The sequence below is a fragment of the Toxorhynchites rutilus genome, chromosome 3, assembly GCF_029784135.1.
Source record: "Toxorhynchites rutilus septentrionalis strain SRP chromosome 3, ASM2978413v1, whole genome shotgun sequence".
Classification (NCBI taxonomy): Eukaryota; Metazoa; Arthropoda; class Insecta; order Diptera; family Culicidae; genus Toxorhynchites; species Toxorhynchites rutilus.
In genome coordinates, this window is record NC_073746.1 from 319,136,702 (window position 1) to 319,160,579 (window position 23,878).

Here is a 23,878-nt window from a genome sequence, read left to right on the forward strand (position 1 = left end):
CAAAATATTGAACTCTCGGCCCCGTCAGGTTGACGCCATATGAGCCTTAATAAAAATATATATTTTGGATAAAAAAAAAATTTGTTAATTTCCCTCCTACAACTTGTATACATTTTGGCCCATACCTTTTCTCAGACTCTTTTCCGGCCAACGAAAATTTGGCTGAAGATGGATAAAAATATTCTCTATCCTTTCAAATAACTTTTTTTCAATTTTCTTTAAATTAATTTATTTACCCCATACAAGTTGTGTAGGATTTGGGCTATAACTTTTCTTAGACCCTTTTCCGACCAATGTAAATTTTGCTAAAGATAGAGAAAAATATTCTATATCGAATAAGTACTATCTCGAGAATGTGAAATTTTCCTATATTGACCCATGCTCACGTTTCAGTCTATAACTTTTCTCTGTCACGATCAAGAAAAAAAAGAATTATGTGGAAAGATGAATGATTCAATTCTCTATCTAATGAGCATGATTTTAAAGGTTGTTACAACATTTTTTGATTTTCGAAATTCTGTAAATTTTCCTATATTGACCCATGCTCACGTTTCAGTCTATAACTTTTCTCTGTCACGATCAAGAAAAAAAAAGAATTATGTGGAAAGATGAATGATTCAATTCTCTATCTAATGAGCATGATTTTAAAGGTTGTTATTTGATAAACAATCAATTTATTTCATTTGAAATAATTCATCATTCATTAAATACAGCAAGACGTTGAACAGAAACTTGCACGCAACAAAAACTATTATTCGCTAATTTCACACAAGTCCGTAAAGAAGGCGTTGGCAGAAATGATGCCATTTCGTGTGCTGGAGAGTCAAATGCGCAAATAATGAGCTGTATTAAAAGCTTAAAAATGGTTTTAATGTATGCTAGCAGACATCTCTTTCTGCTTTCTTTTCTCATTTCATTTGGGATTGTGCAAAAAAAAGAAGTCCATGCGTCGTCAATGGAGATCGAACAAAGGCCGGCTGGAATGCAAAGCTATTTCACACGAGCAAGCTATCCATATAGCTGCCAGCGCTGTTATATTGAAGCGTGATAATATTACACCTCATCATGAAATGAAGTTGGAAAGTGTTTTCTAAGAGGATAGAGAAGAACATGAACGAGAATATATCTTTCTCTGTCTGGGCCTTCATTTAAATGTGTCTTTTATACAAATTATATTCATGTATTGGGGAGTAGAACATTTTCTGTTATTGGCCAGCTCATTTAATGTCATAAATCGGGATGCCATAACTTGTGCTAAAAATAAACTTTGGGTGTAGTTTTTATTTTATTTATTATTATTTTTTTTAAGTACCTCATGTACTTTTCATTTGAATTTCCTATACTGTCGACATGAGCGACAAAATTGACATTTTACTTTTTTTTTTATTAATCGCCGCATGCATGCGATGTGATTTTTGATCTGTTTTGACAGCATAGGATGAGCGAACAAGGACAGCAACTTTTAAATAACATCTTCCGTAATGAACGTTCAGTATAATGATAGCCATATGCCTTCTTCCTTGTAGAAAAACACTTTTCCGATAAGATCGTCATGCCAAATATTTTTATCAAAAACAGTCCATCCCCATACAGCGCTTCATTTATAATAGCAATTTTATTTTAAAACTATAAATCATGTACTTAGAAAATCTGTTTAAAAATCTCGTTAAATATTTAAATTTATCAAATTCAACTCAGCCTAAAGGAATAATGTATCCTAGATAGAAGTATATTGCTGTTCTTACATATTGTACATAAAGATTGTAACTAAATAGTTCAAACTCATCAATTTATTTGTTGATTACAAGAATTTTCCAATAATATATTTTATCTAAAGGCACCAAAGGACACAGCTTCTTGATTATTGACGATATTTACTTTCCTCGCTTGCTGCCATACAAATGAAACACAAATTTCTGCATTATTCGAGAATTAATCAAGCAAATGAAACCAAATTTGGCATGTAAATGTTTTAGGGTGCAATAAATGTTTTTACGGTGGTTAGACACTTCAACCTCCTCTCTAAGAGTGGGCTGCCATACAAACGAAACACAAATTTTTCCATTACTCAAGAATTAATTTTTTAGGGTGCAATAATTGTTTCTATGATGGTTAGACTCTCCACCCCCCTCTCTAAGGAGGGGCTGCCATACAAATGAAACATAAATTTCTGCATTAGTCGAGAATAACTCAAGCAAATGAAACCAAGTTTGGCATATGAAGGCTTTCGGGTGCAAGAAATGTTTTCACGGTGGTTAGACATTCCAACCTCCTCTCTAAGAGGGGGCATGTTGTATGTTTCATTTTTATGATGGTAGTACACCCCTCCCTTCTCTGGAATGGAGAGGGGGTTCCTTAAAAATAATACACATATTCTAACCAAACATGGCAATTGAAATTTTTCGGAAAACTCTGACGGAAAATGGGAAAATTTGAAAAATTCAATTCGCATGTGTTCTACAATTATTTTATGACAAGCGTTGTTAGTTCATTTGTTGTTTGCGGTAGCGAAATTGATTTTCGTTCGAAAGTGGATTTGGATTTCAATGTCATAAAACGCCCTCCTATATCATCTTCTATCTATATTAATAAAAATGAATCGTCGAATGTGTTGATGAGAGCAAAACTCGAATAAAGAATTGTACGATTTAGGACTGTTTTTTTTTGTATTATCATATTTTCTGTATCAAACATTTATTCCATGTAATGGAGAAACATGTTATTTGCAAATGGTTCAAAAATCTTGAACGAGAATTGTGTCTGAAAATAATCTGATTTTACAATGACGAGTTTTGGTAGAAGTACTAGGAATTTTATAGTAAAAGGTTAATTCAAAGGGTAGATTAGAAGATCAATCAATGAACAGTTTTGCGATTGGATGTGATAACGAAAAATAAATTTTGGGCGGGACGAAGTTTGCCGGGTCATCTAGTTCTCATATAAAATGATAGTGAAACCAAGGGGTTACTCTAAAGAATCAATTGTGATATTAATTTTATAGTTATACCCTCAGGGCATTGTGCATTTCAATGTATTATTACGAAGTGTCTGAAATTTGAAGCTGTCCGAAATATGATTCAGAACGGTACATGAAAATGATTTTTTTCGAAAAAAAAATTTGTTGATGCCAAATGTTTCAGTCTTCAAATGTCAAATATCTTCAAATTGCATGAAACGTCGAGGTGTACTGCCATCTGGATTTTTTTTGTCTAAAATCGACACTCTTGAAAAAAAAAAACTCAAATTTTAAGGTCTGCAACACTAGTAAATGAAGTCCGATTGAGCTAATATTTTGCATTTGGTATTTTATCGTGTAAATCAACATTTCATACGAAGTTCAATATGAAAAACCGAGATCACCATTTTCATTTGCACCCTCAACCATATGTTTTGCTCAGTCCAGTCTCAAAGTGTCGAATTTTAACAAAAAAAAATCCAGATGACAGTAGATCTCGACGTTCCAAGCAATTTGAAGACATAAAGTTTCTTAGGCTTCATCCGTCCAAAGACACTTTCGCTAATAATAGTGAAATAAAAAAGAGCATTGATAGAAAACCATAAACATTGACAGTCACAAAAGGACGATTATCGTTAAAAAAACGGATTATGTTACAGTGTTCTTCGATCTGGATAACAATCCTGGGAACGCTCGCTCGTGGTCCGCTTTTTTATACAATACGGACAAAAGCTAGTAGGAAAACCATGTGTTCAGGATTAGGTCAATTTGAGGTACATTCCGTACCTCAAATGATTTGCTATCGGTTACAAATCGCTCGCGCAGATAAAAATCTTCAAACCTAATTTGCATATGGCACAAAGCAGATAATAGATTTCTAATCCCTATTGTATCTATGCCTAAAGACGGAAGGATAAAATAGGATGCGACGACAGCTTTAGAATCATTAGCCGAAGACAAATCAGCGAGGACGCATCGAATATTATATCGCGGAGAAAATACATTATCGAGCTGAGTTATTTTATAGTTTCGTTGCGACTGCTAATTCGCGCCAATAGTGTCCCGTCCACCATCCGGAGAACCAGCTACTTACATTGTCTCCTACACCATGTAAACCACAATTTTCACAGAAAAGGCTTCACATTTGACGACACACAGCCAAATGATGACCAGGAGTCCCACAATTGAAACAAGTGTTGGGTCCTGAGGGTCCGTGCCTTTGAACTGATTGCTGAAGAGTGAGTTAAGGTCGACAAGAAGAGCCCGATTGACTGCAAACTGGCGATTTTGGTCTGTGAGAATTCTAATTTAAGGGGAGAGTTCTTGCGAGTCACGAGAGGCACCAATATAAGCCGGTTGTGTATTTCTCGACTTGTTCGACGAATTTTGTTGGTTCTCATCCTGGCTCTGTGACTCCGTCAATGGATCCGAAAATCTCTTCTGTTGTTGTTGTGTTGGGGACTGGGCTGGTTTCGAACGGACATTATAGCTCTCAATTCATCAACCGTCCGGTTGACTGTTGAGTCATTGACCACTTCAGAGCTGAACCCATGAAGAGATGTATAACAGATCCGATCAATTTCCGATCAGATACATGTTCGGCAAGAGATAGGGCTTGAACTAATTTCTGAAATTCGTTCAGCCATAAACCTTGATCACTTTCACTGTACTTTGTGACATTCCATTTGGATACCGGTAAAATGTAACATGATTGATAAGATGAAAAATATGAAAGGTAGACTCACGTTTATGCTCTCCTTTTTACTCTCAGAAAACACTTTCCAACTTCATGTTATGATGAGTTGTAATATTATCACGCATTTAAGCAACAGCACCGGTCGCTATGTGGATAGCGTGATCGTGTAAAACAGCCATGCGTTATAGCCGGTTTTGGTTCGATCCCCGTTGACATCGTTTGGACTTTTTTTTTATACAATCCCAAAAGAGATGAAAAAAGACAAAAAGAAAGAGACGCCTGCTTCCATACAGACAAACATTTTAAAGCTTTTATTCGCTCATTTCACCTTCAGCACACAAAAAAAGCATTTTTTCTGCCGAAGGTGAAATGTTTTCTGCCAACGCCTAGTTTGGGTGTATATTTCGTTGAATTCAAATTCCACCAACTAACCTTGAAAACGTTTATCACAATGCTATTCGTGCAATCATTTGATACACGGAAAATTTCCGTAGAACCTTGAGCCGTTCCAAAGCTAGACCCTCGAAAACCACACGTCCACCAATAAATGCAATGCTTCGCGGCTCACTAATTTCACCGCGCAGCGGTAGCGATGTGACGCACTAATTGATGGCGCGTAATTTATAACCAATTGATGTCTTAGCAACAGCGTCTCTTTGGAGGCAAATCAAACAACCGAAGAAACAATTCCGATACCGCAGCAGTAAAGCAATGCATCCACGCTTGAATGACTTTTCCTTCACAATCTCCACGCCGAGACACTTCGCTTCCCGTCCGCCCCCGGAAAGCCAGAGCAACAAACACTGATTGGTAGTCAATCTGTGAAGGTCGCCGATTGGCTTCAGTTAATCACACATTTGCGACTTCCTGTCTGGGCCCTGTGTCGGAAGCGGTGCCATTGGTACCGCATCGGAATTCGGGGTTTCATTTTCCACTCGCTCTCGTCAAATCGAATCAATTCGGTACCTTTGGCTTGTGTCTACATTTTAGCTACTTTTTGAAAGAAGCAGCAGCAATAGCACCCGGCAGCAAAGGTCAGCCATTAAAACAAATTAACTTATCAATCAACACTGAAGTCCCCCGAAGATGAGCGATGCCGCGGCGGCCGCTGCGACGGCTCGGACTCCAGCGAGTCGTGGCCCTTTTTCCTGCAACCCCACTGAAGATGAAATAAGCAAAAACCCCAACAAAAGAACCCTTGCGCCCCGTGCATCAAACGACCCTACAAAAATGATAAACAGAAAATTGCTTCTTTTTCAAACCATTTAGACGCAATTTATAATGTCCAGTCCGGCGATCGGCGGGGTCGGAAATGTCAGGCCGCGTCAGGCCGCGTCTGACACGCGGACACGTGGTGGTGGTGGTGGTGTAGAATGAGAGTGATAATTTAAACGCAAATTAACACTCATCAAACACAGAACTAATAGAAAGATAGGCGAGCCAGAGAGCGAGAGATCAGGCAAGCGCCGCAAAGCACGGCTTCTGTTGGCCACTGAGTGGCCGTAAAAGACATGTGGGATTAAGAAATTAAAGAGTTGCTCGAGCCACGAGGGAAAAACTCGCTGCCATTTGTGAGCGGGGTTATTAGCCGGCATGCAAAGCAACATTCTTGCAGTTTGAGTTTCGTGCTTTGGTTACGTAAGTGCATACACACACACAGAGACAGCGGAGAATTCAGCTCGGAAGTTGTGGAATAAATGTCAGCTTCGGGTACAATTTATTGATACAGTTATGAGACAGACAACTTTGGGGATAATCGGAGATAAGCATCACTTGATTTTTTGGGACATTGTTGGAGAAGTGATTTTCGAAATTTTGTATGTAAATGCTTTTGCGGTCGCTTGCGTTAGATAATTTTGCAGTTGTCTTTTCACCAGGGAGGTCAACGTCCAGAAAAAATCCATTGATTCAAACTATTCAATAGATTACTACAATGAGCTGTCAGAATTCCTCTCTTCGATTGTGAAATAGAATGCACATAATACTCTGTTCATCTTGAGTCCGTTTAGAGAACAGAAAATGAACCTGATCACGAAAGTCATTTCGCGATGAAAACGGAATGAAGTGCTTATAACTTTCTATACAAATCATTTCGTTTTCACCGTGAAGTGACGTTCGTGAACAGAGCGCTATTCCCTCGCCGATTTTTTTGTTGTAATCATATAAATTGAATCTGACGAAGTCGGGGTGGTCCTAAACAGACACCCAGTTTTGACGTAGAGCTACGTTTTTCAGGAAGGGTGCCAAATCAGAAAACAGGTCACGTTTTTATGAAATAAAGTCGACGTTAATAACTATTTTAACTGTGAACACATTCTCATGATTTGCATACCAATCGAATTGGAAGTTCTCTAGGATTTGTTAGATGTGCTATACATTACAATTCGCTAATATCTAAACGGTTCAAAGTCATGGAAACTGGAAGAACCTCTTTTTTCCGATACATTTGTTCTGTCGATTTGTGTGCTAACCCTACCCGTATTTCGAATGCTTATAACTCGAACATTTCTTAACAGATGTGAAAGATGTTTGCATCAATTGATAGAAAATATTTCTACACGTCTATCACAATTAATAAAATATTATTTTTCATGAGATGAACAATTGAATAACTATAAGATGTCAAGCGTTTTTTAAACGTCCTAACTGCCAAGTTTTGATTGGCCCGATTTACGGTTTCCCCAACCAAGACTTCAAAATCGATGTACCTGTGGAAATCCGTTCTGCAAATATACATGTAAGTAGGGGGTATTTTTGTTCCCACCGAACTGTGTTTCCCTAACACGGACTTCAAAATCAATTTGCCTGGGGGAATCCGTTTTGTCAAAACATGCAAGTCGGGGGTATTTTTTTGGTGTTGAGTACTTTAGTACTCGTTTGTCGTTGTGCAGACCGGAATATGTTTCCTTAAAACGTACTTTGAAACTGAGAAGCCTGGAAAATCGTCATTTCAGATACTATAGGTGAATGAACTTTCGAACTACGTAAACATGAGATGTGCAATATTTTCAGAGGGAAATGTAAAATGCAATGTTCGTTTGAAAATTCTTCCGTTCACATATTTTGACAGTCCTAGGCATCATATCAAACGTGAAAGGACGTTCATCATATTTATTTGTAACGATGAACATAATCAATTACAAAAATTTCGATGCATTCCAAAATAATATTCGAAGTGGTAAACAAGTGGATTGCATAATATAATTGCGTAGTTCTACGTCGAAAATATGCGATCGTGTCCTAGATACAACCCCATACATTTTTTACATCGTGACTATTTAACTCGTTCATTTTGGTGCTTGCCATCAATGGCTCGCACAAGCCTGGCTCATCGAGCGGTGTTCACTACCAAAGGAACGCTTTTGATTCTACTATTATAAACTTTTGGTTAACTCTATGTATGCATCAGTGTACATGTGCGCGTACCTGTGAAAGAGCGTCTATGTTTGCGTGTTGAAGACTTTTACCTTGACGTTCAATTTGACCGTTGACGGTTGTGTGTGAATTTGTATGTGCATGTGTTTTTTTTGTCTAACTCCACACGCGTCGCTCTAACGCCAAGTTCGGTACTATCGTATTAGCGTCACCGGAGCCGAAATACAATAGATAGCATTTTTATTGTTCGATTCGACTTTCAAATATTGTTCGTATTGTTGTTGCCTTGTTGTATGCAGTGTTTCGCATTTTCGTAAAACTTAACGAAAATGCGTATTTGGGATTTGGAGTATTTAAGTATAAACGCCACCGAAGCACAATTTTCATTATGAATTGGTTTTTCCTAATAAAATATATTCTGAGGTCAACGTCCCGGGCAATTAACCGGGCAAATGTATGCCGTCCGACGCTCGGTTGGACCTAACTAAAGGATCGTCTCCTATGTTTCAAACTAACCGGGCAATCGATGGAACACAGGTTTGCTTGCGAAAGGCCGCCGCTTCCGACGACGGGCGGCACCCTTTTGGATATATGCTAACATTACCATTCCTGATCGAATTATAAGATTTCATACCACTTAGATCCGTTTTTAACGAATCGGAAGTCACCATCCTCGATTCCCAAATGGCATCGGAATACGATAATTGACTTCCGCTGGACAACTGTACCCAATACAAGAGCGAATTCAATTCGATGAACCCCCTTGGCACAACAAAATTTACTGCATAGTGTCGTATTCCTCGTTTGCCGATATTTTTTTCACTGTCATTTATATTTATATATTTTGTAGTGTTATTTCATCCATACTTTTAATCATCCCAACAGAAAACCGAAATAAACTTGAAATGAAATTGTCGAACCTAGTTATTGAAAATCGTAGAATTTAAACAGATTCATCATATTTCCCACACATAGGTCGAATCATTTGGTTTCCGAACTACACTCACCTAAACATAAACATGGAAATAGAAGCAAGAAATGAAAGGGATAGGAAAGCGAAAAACAATAAATACAAGGGAAAGTATTGCAACTATTAAGGATAGAAATTCAAAAGAGGATACAAGAAAAAAGTAAGGAGTCACTCATAACCCAAAAGAAAACCCGATCATTATAATTTCGGAAGCATAGGAGGATAAATCCATCACCAAGAAGGAAACTATTTTTATACCGAATTACTGAAAAACAAATGTAAAATAAACAATCCGTATCGTATGGGTTTTCTATATTTTTTGTCATTCAATACTATTATCAGCAAACCGGATGTCGAAACAAGATTATATTCTATATTCTGGAATCTACGTTTATCTATTGTTGACAAAACATAGAAGAAAGTTCATTTGTTTGTTTCGAAACGGGACTCAAATTAGTTAAATTAATAATTGATGTCACTTCACAAAAGTATATAGATATATAGACATCGAAGTTTGGTTAAACAAGTGTAGAGATATTTCAAGACACATAAAAATACAGAAAACCCTAAAATATTTTAAATATATTCATGTAGTTGTTTCAAACATGGTACATATGAAATACCAAAAATCACAATTTCCATTGTCAAATGACTTATTTAAATTACGACTAGTTTTTTTTAAAGTGCATATTCAAAATCATTGGTCTTTCTTTCAAAAAATCTTTACTCTAAATTCAGATGTCTCATTAAAATATGATGTTTGACAAAGTTGTTGAAAAATTAATGAGCTATTTAGGAAAAATAATACTTTAGGCACAACTTTAAAAAATCTTGCTCAAAAATTTAATTTACGATTAAAAATGTGTGTAGATTAATTTTTTTTTTGAACATTTTCATTAGAAAGGCATTTTAATTTAACCAAGTTTGATGAATAGTAATGGCGTGTATGACTTATCAAAACAAAAATGTGAATTTTGAAAAATTTATTAAATCAATACTTTGCAAAATCGTTACAATTTAAGAAAAGTAAAGAATGAAATCTTCATGACATCTTCAACATGAAAAAGTATATATTACATTTTATCCTAGGACAATCCCTTTCTCGAGATATAACTGATCTATATATATATATGAAGTAAGGTGCCAATGAAAATAGTTATCTCGAATTTCAAAAAGTTACCCCATAAAAAATGTTCACCACCTCGAACACCACCCTATGCCGAATATCAGCTCAATCGGACTTAAGGGAAAGTGGCGCAAAGCGGTCAAAGTTTGAGTTTTTTGAAAATCGAAAAATCACCCAGGGGGGAAGTAAAGGAAACAGGGGTTTTCGAAGAAAAATTTTTGATGCCAAATGTCTCAAAATTGCATGAAATCTAGATCTGGTGTCATCTCGAAAAAAAATTTTTTGTCGAAAATCGGCACTCTGGGACTTCTTTTTTTTTCCGGAGTACGAAACGAAAAGTATGGTTTTGGGTGCCAATAAAAATAGTTGTCTCGATTTTTCATTCGGTACTTGCTACGAAGTGTTGATTTGCACGATAATATACCCTGTGCAAAATATCCCTTGTTTTTTCGAGGTGGTAAACATTCTGTATAGGGTAACTTTCTAAAATTTTAGGGTCGATTTTTTCCCATACATTCAATAGCACCCTAATATAGATATATATATATACATTGAAGTTTGGTTAACCAAGTGCAGAGATGTCTTAAGAAACATAAAAATACTGAAAACCTAGAATATAAATACAAAAATACCAAAAATCACAATTTCAGAGCTATTTAAGAAAAATAATATTTTAAGCACACCTTTACAAAATCTCGCTCAAAAATTGAATATACGATGAAAAATGTGTGTGACTCAACTCACTTCGATCTTTATTATTATTTTTTTTTTCTATTTTTTATAAAAAAAGGTATTTCAATTTAACAAAATTTGATGAATAGTAATGGCGTGTGTGACTTACCGAAATAAAGATGTGGATTTTGAAAAATTTATTAAATTTCAATACTTTGCAAAATCGTTACAATTTAAGAAAAGTAAAAAATGAAATTATATGTTATTATATATGAAAAAGTATGTATTACATTTTATCCTAGAACAATCCTTTTCTCGAGATATAACTAATATATATATACAGTTTTTCCATGTCAAGCCAATATAGTGGTTCTCCGACTTTCGTGAAAAGGGGAAATATTGTTTGTGGGGTTATGTCACCAAAACTCGAAAACAAACGACTATTTTGTAGTGTAAGCTTCAAGCTAAAAATATATTTTTAATTCAGTTTGACAAATACAATGATAATTCGTTTTAACTCACGATTTTAGTGTAGGAATTCTATGAAGAGTATAATTGAAGGGGTTTTTTTCTTTACACACGTTTTAGGTTAACTGTAAATATAGTTAAGGTTGTAGTTGTATAAGTTTGATGGCCCTATTTCAAGTATTTAAGTGCATCTACCTTCTTATAGTCCGTAAGCTTGTAAATAGTACAAGAATATTCTAGGTAGTTTTACAATTTCCAATTCAGATCAATATGAATGCACGCAGAGTTCTCTTTAGTAAGTCTGATCAGCTAATAAATTAGTCACATGCCGAAATGACCAATCATTCTCCACCGATTTGACATTTCCCCTATTCGCTTGTCACCCGTGACAGTTTAGTTGGGTCAGGCCTGCTGGAGAGTGTTTTTTTTGGTAAAACATAAGATCCGTATTTTTTATTTTTTCACTAGCTGACCCGGCAAACTTCGTCCCGCGCAAAATTAATTTTTCGTTATCACATTCACGTTTTCTTACCAAGCGCACGTTCATGGGTCCATTTGCAGAACTGTTCATTGATTGATTTTCTCCAATTTTATGTTTAGTTGGAATATGTTTGGTTGAAATATGTGCATTATTTTTATGGGACCTACTCTCCTTTCCAGAGGAGGAAGAGGTGTCATACCACCCTAGAAACATTTCGCGTACCAAAAACCCTCACACCCCAAATTTGGCTTCATTTGTTATGCAGAAATTTGTCTTTCATTTGTAAGGCAACTCCTAACCACCATAGAAACATTCATTGCACCCTACTACCTCCATATGCCAAATTTCGATTCATTCACTTGATTAATTCATGTATGTAGAAATTTGATTTTAATTTTTAAAAAGTAAATATATTTTTAGCGAGGGTTATTTTTTTAAAAAAGAATGGCTTGGTTTCAATTTGAGTAGTTCAAAAGTTATGAATTTTTGAATGAAGGCATTTTTGAAAAAAAGGGAAAATATGATTTTTTGCACCATTGGATACCTTTGAAAAATCATAACTTCAAAACAAAAAAAAACTCTCTGATTTTTGGATATGTAATGTAAAAAATTCTCAACTTCCAAGAAAAAATATGATAGAATATAGCGTCCTTGGTCCAGAGACCTTGAAACTGCGATTCTGTGAAAAACAAAACAAAATCAAATAGTTTTGCAAGTGTGATATTTTTAAAAATTATTGATTTATTGCCTTTAATTTGATATGCCGATCATTAAAATCGGTGAGGTAGTTCAAAAGTTATGATTTTTTTGAAAAAAAAAGTCATTTTTGGAAAAAAGGGAAAAAGTTGATTTTTTGGACCACCCTACAATCGAAATGGGAACCCTAATAAAAAAAATTAAAAAATACTGGTCTAATTTTTTGCGATAAAGAACAAAATTACCACTTCTCACGAAAATCTGAGAACCACTATATCGGTTTGGTATGGATTGGCTGTATACACAAAAATGGATTTCTGTCTGTTTTCCTGCCTGATTCTTATAGACTTGGAAATTACTGAACCGATCGGCGTGAGCATTTGTATGTAGAGTTTTTTGGGGCCGGGGAAGGTTCTTATGAGAGTTCGAGACTCCTCCCCCCCCTCTTTTAGGGGGGGGCTGCCATCAGAAGAAACACTAATTTTTGCATAACTCGAGAACCAAGCAGCAAATGGAATCAAATTTGGCATCGATACTCCACCCGCCTCTATAAAGGGGGATGCGGGGAGGCTGCAACTCGAGAACGAATAAAGCAAATAGAAACAAATTTCAAATATGGAGGTTTAAGGGAGCAAGGAAACAGGTGTTTCGACACTTCTCCCTCACTCTAAAGAGGGCGGCCAAACAAATGAAACACAAATTTCTGCATAGCTTGAGAGCTAATCAAGTAAAGGGATAAGCGGAAAACTCGTGGAAGGAATCGTTCGATTTGAGATGTCATCATTTTATCATATTTTCTGTATTAAACATGTATTCCATGCAAGGATAATCAATGAACAGTTCTTCGATTGGACCCATGAACCTTCGCTTAGTAAGAAAACGTAAATGTTTGGAGGAATTGATAATAAATAATCCATATTGAGCGGGACGAAGTTTGCCGGGTCAGCTAGTTTCATATAATGAAAATAACTCATAAAAAAAATTCACAAAAATTATTTTCATTATATAAAACAAGATATATCTCGAGAGCGGTTTGTCCTAAAATCGAATGTATTTTTCTTTAATGGTTAGGATTTCACAAAGTATTGATATTTAATATTTTTGTAAAAATTCATATCTTCTCTTTGATGAGTATAACACGGCACCATTATTCGTCAAACGTTGCTAAATTAAAAGTGTTTTCTAATAAAAATAGTTTTAAAAATTTCGAAGGGGACATATTTTGAGCCTTTTAACATTTTTAATAATAGCTTTGCGCAGTGGCGATATCGTAACCAATGAGGTACTTCCGAGGTGCGATTATTGCTAGTTGAAAAAACATTTTTAATAGTGAATTCAATTGTTGTAACGGTTTGGACAATTGGACTTTTCAACGATTTGCCTAAAATGTAATTCTTCCTGAACATATCGTTAGTTTTCCAACAAGCTTGCTTCATATTATATCTTCATCAGATATCCGGATTTTGAGTTATGATTTTTCGCAATAAAGGTCAATGATTCCAAATACACCATTATAAAAAATCAGTCATAATTAAAATTGGTCATCCGATAATGAAAATTGTGATTTTTGTATTTTGCGTTTACACTTTCAAGAAAAAGTATTTTTTAAACATTCTATTTCATTCTGGAACTATACAAAACAAAAGAAAATACGCATTTCTATTATCTTAAATTTCATCGATTTTACGAATAACTATGAGTAAATCCAAATGAAATCGTCTTATAAATGTAGATTTTAAAAACTGATATTTTTGTTCCGAATGAAAGTTTGTATAATTTATATCTCAAAAACTATGAGTCGTACTGAAACAGTGTCTTAGAAAGAGTTATAGAGTATTATTGTATTGAAGAAAAAACACTGAGAAAAAAAATCGTACTCTTCTTTTATTTACGAAACAAAACTTTTATTTGCAATATCTGAAATATGTATTTTTTATTTTTTATTTTTTCATTTTTTCATATAAAATAGAATTGGTGTAGGAAATTTGAAAAATCAGTCCAAGATAGTGAAACTATTTTTGACGAACTTTGTGGAACATCTAATTTTTATGAATTTCCGAAACATCGAATTTTTTTAATGTTAAAATAATTTTTAGCCACAAATTATGAATCCTGATGCGATTTAAAACAAAAAAGCTCATTATTAATCTCCTTCTAAATGCAGCCATTCTCGAAATATTTAAAAAAATATTTCTAATTCATTGTCTTTTCTATATTAAATAGGCCCTTTCAATATGTTTGTCGTGTTATGAAATTTCATGAATTTGTATATAATTTCCAACAACTTTTCCAAATACATAATTATGGTAAAAATATATTTTTAGGAGTCACGTTGAAAAACATTTGAAGACATGTGGGTTAACACGTTACGTTTAGTATTGATTTTTTTTTTATCTCAATACAAACTTTTAGCATATTATTCGTATTGCAATCAAAACATAAACACTTTTTGAAGCAGAATTGAAATCCCAACAACACAAATACATCTCGTTGATTCAACCGGACGTTATGAGTACAAAAATAATTTACTTGTTTACGCTATGCCTTGATTGTACCTGAAGTCAGGTATCTTTTGGGTATCTCTGTATATGTAAATAAAGTTACTCAGATTCAAATATCGTTCATCAGTCGAACAATCTTCCTTAGAGAGTGAATAACAGTATACCACAATGGACTGCATGAAAATTTTCTCTTGTTGTAGACCGATTCTGAAAAACGTTTTTTAAACGTGTCAGTGATTGTGAAACTTAAGTTAATGGAATGCAATAAACACGAACCCTATACTGGAAAAAAGCTAACTCAAAACTAAAATTATCATTTGTAAAGACGGTGATTTCAGAAAGAGTTGAAATATTTGTCAAGCATGGCAATTGACAATTGGAACTTGAGATGTATATCCTAGAGACAACCGTTTGGTCGATTGTGGTTTGAGATTCATTCACAGTAATCACATCCGATAGATGGTACTTAGAGAAGTCGATGCCATTAACAAATGTTGCAAAATGGGTAAAAGTGAAAATATTTTTTTAAACAATACCCTTTACATGTCCAAAGTGCACATTTAATTGCTGTAGCATTTTTCAATTTAAATTTCCTTATCTTATGATAGTCAATATCGTCGAAGGAAGTTATTCAACTTGGTCATGAATTGGTCTGGTGATATATCCAACTGTAATTCAATTGTGAGCGCGAATGCTCGAGAAAAAATCCACATTTGCATTTCGTCGTATTGACCTTGTTCAAATGATGCTAGGGGGTTTTATACTTATTCGAAAATCTTGTTGCTTCAAGATTTTTCCTACAATTTATTCTGCGTACTTGATTTTTAATATTCCGTAACACATTTCCACTGACTTGAAGGAAAGATGATGAGTACTTTCGACGTCTAAACATAACCAAAATTGCTGATTCTAACATCAAAAGCTGTTAAGATAACTGACAAGAGTGTTTACTGCAACTCCAATTATGACGATCGAGTCCCATTACCAGGTTTTTCAATATTTACATTACCCGGTTTACGTGCAGTCGATGATAGCGCGCGCGGTTCGGAAAGCCGCACCAGTGGAACCAATTAACGTAATGTCCTCCATTTATCCATGGAATTAACGACAAACCATTTTAATGCCGTTCCGTTTAAGCTGTCCGTCCGAAGTCACTGGGCCGCAATTATCCGCAATCATCACCTAACATAAAACGCTTCCTTAAACTGACCATTAGACTCGGCGGTGCGTGAATGAGTTACTCCTCCCTCGGCGCTCTAACAAGCGTAAAACTTTCCGCCTGACAAATCCTCCCTCATCAAGTCAATGGGGCACATTCCAGCAATAACCATCACCAAATACATCAAACCATGTCGAAAACCAACACACCGTTGCTCCCGAAATTCCTTCGTCCAGCCGGATTGGGAAACGGGCCGACCGACGCATCTAATCCAAAACTAAGAAAAAAAACTGTCGCTTATGAAAGAAACAACATTCGTGTCCATCGATAATCACACGTTGCTCGCCTCTTGAACTAATTCTGCTTTTTGTTTTGGGGGTGGTGCCCTGTCGATAGCGTGCCGAAGCCTAAGCTGAGAATTAACCATTTGCTGTGGCGGGGTCTTATCGCGGGACCAAAATCTCCTGCCAAACATTGTTAGCCCGCTCGCAGACTTTCTCCGGCGAAACAGTTTTCGAAACGCGATGCCGGAGCGAGTGAAAAACAACCTAATTTGTTTTAGGCCTCCATTTCGTGCTTATTCTCGAAAGTGTTTTGATTTTATATTATTTTTTTTCACTTTTCTCCTCATTTCAGCACCGGCCGCAGAGTGTTTGCATCGCCACCGTGTCGTACTTGCTTAATCAGAGAGGTAAGTGCCCCACCCCAATAACAGGATCTTATCAATTAGTATGCAAATTGGCAGCAGTGTGCAGTTTTTTTTTGTGTGTCACGCGAATTGCACTTAGACGGTGGTAATTATTTTCTTTTCCAAGAGCGCAGGCGCGGACAGGCGGCGGACGGCTCGCGCGCACGCTTGCAATACTTTGAATCATTCATTCGGGTACTCTATAACCCATACATATGCGAAACTATTGATTACCCGCCCCACACACCAGCGCACTGTTTGTTTAGGTGGAAATAATTGGAGCTTTTTTTTTTCGTCTAGACGTGAACCAGAAAAGGGGGATTGCGGGGGTGGCGGATGACGACGAAGCCGAGATGGTGGGCAAATTTTGCGGTCTTGATGCATAATCAGCTGATTATTAGTACCCACTATCCACACGATGGAGGGTGCAAGGAGGAAGGATGGTGGGATGAGCGGAGGGTGTTTACGTACGGAGGTCCACATATGCGCAATAACCGCTGCTGCTGCTGCCGATCGCATGAGACATGGGTGCAAGCTGAAATTGTTGGTTTTTTTTTCGTCGATGTTGTTGTTGCTCTTGACTGTGCGCTACAAATTGAGGAAATTTTCCATAATTTATTAATACTAATTGATTTAGCATGTACGGTTTTGCGTACGCAGGATTTATCAGTCTGCTGTTGGGAAAATTGGTTGAACTGTTGAAAGTGTGAAGAACCATGGTCATGCTTATGCTAGTTAAACCTCCCTAAAACATGGATTGAAGAAGAATCGAACCAAATTCCGTTGATTTCGTTTTTTTTCTATTCCTATTCCTATTCCTATTCCTATTGCACCAACTCAGATAACTGTGCAACATTGTGGGTGTGAAGACATTGGTCAAAGTAGCTTAGCATTCTTGAAATATTGGAAAAAAATGAACTACTTTTTGAAAAGTGGCAACGTTTTCTTCTTTTTTTTCGGAAATTTATAACTCCAAAAACTATAATATCTACAAAATTCTGGTCAAAGGATAAAATGTAGGTAATTATCTATATCTTCTTTTAAAAAAATCAATAATTGTTTCCCAATAAATAACGCTGGAATAAAAATTATTTTAAAAATTGAGATTCATTTTCTCAAAAACGTATTTTTTCAAAATTCTCAATAAAAAACAAGTCATCCATACATCGCAAGATGGGCAAGATTTACATATATGTATGGCATTTTTGTATGGAGGCTTCTAAAAAATAATGTTTCACTCATAACATTTTTTTTTTTTGAGTAAATTCTCGCGTTTGACATGTTCTTGGCATGTTTCTAAATAGAAAAAAGTTTGCAGATCATGTAAATCGCGATAATTTATACACAAAAAAGTTATGAGTTAAATATTAATAGTAGTTTTTAGAAAATAGTAGTTTCAAAGAAAACATTCAAAAGTGTTTGAACGAAAAACTCTTTTTCTGTAAAAGTGACTTGTTGAAAATTGTAAGGGCAATTGATATCTATTTCTTCCAGAATTTAAAAAAAAAAACATATTTTTGAGAAAAGTTAATTTTAATTTAGAAAACAAAGTTTTAATTAATTAATTTACAAAAAAATATTGGTATGTTTAAATGAAAACTCAAACAATTTTCTACATTTCATTCTTTAATTTACGTTTTGTAGGTTTTATAGTTTTTGAGTTAAAATTTTTAGAAAAAAAGTTGAAAAAGAATTTTAAATTTCAAGAAAATTTTTACTTAAAAACTATAACACCTACAAAATTTTTAATTACAGAATGAAATGTAGAAAATTGTTGGAGTTTTTATTTACAAATACCAATATTTTTTTTTCAAAAAGAATTTCATTAAAATAAAATATTTTCAAAATTAAAATTAATTTGTCACAAAAATATGTATTTTTTAATTCTGAAAGAAATAGATATGAATAGCCCTTAAATTTTTTTTAAATTTTTTTCAATGTTGGACTTTTTTAGTTTTCCAGTTTCTGAGACCTAAGAGAACCTAGCTTTTTCATATCATGCGCAAAAAGGAGAGACTATTTCAAATAAAATATCCAAATTTCAGGAACACTTATTTTTTCGTTTTTGAGATAATGTTTTTTTATTTTTTTCACGCTGCTTTTGAAAAAATATGCAACATTATTATTTTAAAACATTTCAACTTTCAGTTTAATTTTCGATCTTTTCACATCAAATAGAAATAATTTGTATGGCATTCTATGAAAAAATGCAGAAGAAGAAAATATTAAAAACAAATATTTTTATGATTTTTTTGGTGTCGACAAAAAACAGACTCTTGCTTTTTATATGATTTGTGGAAAGATGAACCTTTTTATAGAACATATCAAAAAGTCAGAAACGTATATATTTTGGGGAAAAAGTAATCCATTATTTGTGAGTGAATTTCAAAATCTTTATCAATATATTTTCTATAATATAATTAAACATTTTAATATTTAATAAAAAAATTAACGTGTATTGTTTGGATTGTCTGATTTGGGTCAAAGGGCCTGGCCGGATAAGGGAATAAAAAGTGCCCTCAAACCAAATCACCAGCTGTTTGGAAAATATTGTTTAGGGTATTAATATGAAATTTTGACAGTAGTATTATAGTTTGAGTATATATGAGTTCATCTATGGTACAACATAGGATCTATGGTGAAAACAGCATCTTTTCGTTTTTTTAACGCAATTCGCAATAGCTTTGAGACAAAAATATGAAAAAAAAAAACACTGAAGATACATCTTACTAAGGTGTATCAATAAATATTTTCAAACAATTTTGTCAAATTAAAAATCAAATACTAATTTTTTTTTAAAATTAACTTTTAATCTTATTTTAAATTAATTTTAAATTAATTTAAATTAATTTTTGTTTTGATTTTGAGTTTCATTACTATTCTTGTTTGTATTCAAATTTCTTCCTTCGTCTATTTCAGGTGTATGTGATTTTTTTTCAGAATTTTTAGAGTGTTCTTCGCGGTACAAAAAAATATATATTTTCAGGCATTTCGAAATTTTGATGTGTTGTTACTTTGAGACCCACTTTTGCTCTAATTTTTATTATAGTAACATGTAGCGTAATTTTTCTTGAATTTTTAAGAAGATTGCGTGAAAAAAAAATTGTTTAGCCATTGGGCGTTTTTAATTTATTTTGAATTTAGAGACCCAGTACCGCTCCAATATTAATTTAAATTTTTTTTATATGCCTAAATTTCGTCGGTATTTTTAGAGCATTACGCTGCACAAAGATTTTTTTCTCGTATCTTAAAATATATGAGGTTATCTTTACATTGGATTTAGATGGTTTCCCAAATTCATAGGAGTCAGGATTACGATAGAACTGAGAAAAAAATAGAGTCCTTGTGGAAAGATCATTCAGGTTAACGAGAAGAATACTTAAAAAAATCCTAATTATTATTTTTTTTTTTATTTTAATCTTACAATACAATGAAACAATCGATCTCAAGAAAACGAAATTAATAATGCAGACGATGAAGAAAATCATTTTTGTGTCTCGCAATGCTCTTAAAAATTCAGGAAGAAATTACGCCACATGTGAAAAAAAAGACACATAAGAAAGCATTTAAATAAAGCGGGCAGAAGCGGGTATTTTAATTTATTTTTATGCTATTGGATTTTTTGATGAAAAAATTGTTTGAAGATATTTATCGGTACACCTTAGTAAGATGTACCTTCAGTATTTTTTTTTTATTTTTGTCTCAAAGCTATTGAGAATGGCGTGAATTGAATAAAACAAAAAAGTGCATTTTTCATCATATGGTGTACCATATAAGGACTCAAAAATATGATACTACTGCCAGAATGTTTTATTTAGTACTCTTTACAATATTTTCCATACAGCTGGTGATTTGGTTTGAAGGCACTTTTTACTCCCTTACCCAGCCAGACCCTTTGGAAATTTAAAAATATGTTTCTGTGCCGCGCAACACTGAAAAAATCTCAAAAAACACACATATCTAGAAAAGCGGTAGGAACACATTTAAATATGAATTAGAGTAGTACTGAATATCTAAATAAAAAAAATATATTTTCTAAATTTTAATTTTTTTTTAGTACTTCAATTTTTGATAAAATTTTTCTTTTGATAATTTTTTTTTGATACACCGTAGTAATATGCACATGCAGTATTTTTTTTAAATTTTTGTGAAATAAACGAAAAACTATGGTATAACCACAAGGTTGACATAGGACTGCCGTTGGCTTAGTAATCATTTGTGTTTTTTCAATCAGCAATGATCGTACCTCGGATGTTCCTCATTGGGTACGATATCGCCGCTGCGCAGAGCTATCTTTTGTATGTATTGATTAAATTATTGATTAAACTAGTGAATGAATGTAACAATTTACGAATATATGCAGTTTTCAATAACCGAGCCAAAGCGTCGCATTTGTACCCGGGTTTGTAGACCGTGTTAGCAAACGAATTCCGGAGTGTAAAAAGGCATGGGGGCTTAATAGTAGAGTACCGAGATCTGCAATGCCGATTTTCCCAACTTATTGGTTGCGGAATCTGTGTTGGGAAAATACATTCCGGTTTGCAAAAATACAAGCGAGTACAAAAGTACTCACAGTTTGCATCTCATTTGCAATGCCAATTTCCCCACGCTCCATGGTTTTGAAATCCGTGTTAGAGAAACATCTATTCATTCCAGCGATGGTACTTCAATCGTTGCGCAATCATAACTAAGTGGATTTCAGATCGACACTCACTTATATACTGATTGGTGTGATTTCAATAGCATGTTTTGAAAGCAATTTTGAAGCTGTTGAAACAAGTTTGTTGGATCAAAAAGTAACAAGCGTAGAACGCGTAGACATTTTATCTTTCGAATGAAGTGTTTATCATACCATTTCGTTCAGTTGTTTAGGAGCTATTAACGCTCAAAATCTCGTTCTCCGACGTAACGCTTTCGTTTTCGAAACTTTGAACTTACACCCCAGTATAGAAATGAAAGACGTAGTCCTACGTCAAAAGTACGTTTTTCACCATAGACCCTATGTTAAACCACATAGGGGTTCAAAAAAATCGCAAAAATTTCTTATTTGATATCCTATACAATATTTGCCATATAGCTGGTGATTTGGTTTGGGGGCACTTTTTACTCCCTTACCCAACCAGGCCCTCTGCGCCGTTTTGTTGTAAAATTTGTTATCATTCGAAGGATAGCTTCATATTTCTATTACGCTTCTCTCATAGAAATGTTGGTCATAATTGGAGAAACTGGTGGATGGTGGGTGCATCAAAACTTATACTTGATGTTTGGCTTATACTGGATGTTTCTAGTCAATCGCTAGCTTCAAACGGTCCATGTTTTGACCATATAAATAAACAAAATAATAAAAAATTAACAACAAAAAAATAAATGAACAAAAATTATTGTTGGTATTTTACTGTTACAGTATCGGTATCATTAACATCGTTCACAATTTGACCGGTCTAGATTCCATTTTCACCTTGATAAAAGAAAAAGTGTAAAATGTACCGAAATTTCTCTTTGTTCACTTTCATTGCTAACACCCTGTGAATCACAACTGAATGGAACAAACAAAAAAAAACAGCAAAAGATTTTTTTTCAGTGTAAAATGTCATCTTTACAACGACCTTCAGCCTCCATGGCTGGTTTTTCTCAGATTTTTCTTATGGAAATGGATTTTCAGGTGGAAAAACACACTCCTATATCATCTATCTATAAATACAAAACATGGATCGCCAAATGTATTGGTAAGCGCAAAAATCGCGGAAAGATTCGTCCGATTTTGGGCATATTATATTTTCTGTATCAAACATGTATTCCATGTAACGGAGAATCGTGTTATTTTATGAATCTTGAAGGAGAATTGTGTGTGGACATAATTTTATATTGTATTTACGAGTTTTGGTAGAAGGTTGAATTAGAAGATCAATCAATGAAGAGTTCTACGATTAGACCCACGAACGTTCGCTTAGAAAGAAAACGTGAATGTTTAAAAGTATTCTTATCAAAAAATGAATTTTGGGCGGGACGAAGTCCACCGGGTCAGCTTGGTCAGTTGGATAAATCACGCAAAATCTTCCAAGATTTCGAAAAAAAACCAATATTTTACTTTAATTATGTGTTTTATCGGAATATTTATTTAAAGTCTTCTCAAAATTCAGGTCACGGAATCTTTAATTGCATTATGCTTTATATATATATAAGCTTGGTGGGAATTTTCATCAGATTTTCTGCATTTTCCAGAACCTTTTCGAAATCAGTATAATTGTCGCAATCGAATGAAGAAATTGTTTCGCATTTTTTCAGCAGAATCGTTGCACTAAACAGCGACCCATCCATCCGAGGCACCCTTCCGAGAAAACGAAACAATCCCCGATTGCCTGCGGCACTACCGAGTGGCCACGGGTGGCTAGTTACCACATTACTGGACGATCGCACTTCGAACAAAAAAACGCCTTAATCAAAGGCAAATGAACTTGTTCTACATGCCAACCGCCGACTTCGCGGAGCTGTCTTACATTCCAATCCACACACTCGAAGAAGTGTGGAAGGTGGCAGGAGGCGGAAGGGAGGGGTGCCAATTGCATGCCGGTGATGATACACTGAATAAATTTTAAACGTATGAAATAATAAGACATTGCTAATTAAACGTCTCGGGCATAGGAACTATTGGAAGTAAAAAAAACTGCCAAGGCTTACGTGAAATGGCGTTCGTTTTCTTTATGCTGATCGACTTGTAGAGCGTGACGTTTGAAACATTGTTAACGCGTGAAACAGGGTGATGATGGAATCATTGTGAAACAGACATCAAGTGGGTCAAAGATTTGCTGAATCGGATAATTCCCATGATAATTCCTGAATCCTATTTGTTAGATGAGTCCCTTGAATTTGCGTTGTATTGTGAAATATCTAACGAACTTTTCCTCTGAATGCTTTAATTCATCATTATCCTCATGAATAGAAAGAGCGATAAAACGCACAAGAAACTAGCCCCAATCCCTCCGTATCCCTCTTATCACTCTCCCGCTGAGATCCACTGCAACCTCAAAAAAAAAAATCGAGGAAGTAGGAAAGAGTTCGAACAGAGAAAAAAACACAAAATTGATCACGC

The 23,878-nt window shown here is 34.7% G+C and overlaps 1 protein-coding gene and 2 pseudogenes across 1 annotated transcript in view; 2 read left to right on the top strand and 1 right to left on the bottom strand.

Annotated features, from left to right (window-relative positions):
- The window catches only part of LOC129775821 (zinc finger protein sens), a 379,673-nt gene that overhangs the window by 33,475 nt on the left and 322,320 nt on the right, over nt 1-23,878 (top strand). Inside the window, exon 2 of the mRNA XM_055780957.1 lies at nt 16,737-16,791. The gene's annotated coding sequence lies outside the window, so the exon portion shown is untranslated. The remainder of the gene's footprint in view (nt 1-16,736; nt 16,792-23,878) is intronic.
- Nucleotides 13,689-13,799, top strand: LOC129780678 (U4 spliceosomal RNA; annotated as a pseudogene).
- Nucleotides 20,920-21,079, bottom strand: LOC129780834 (U4 spliceosomal RNA; annotated as a pseudogene).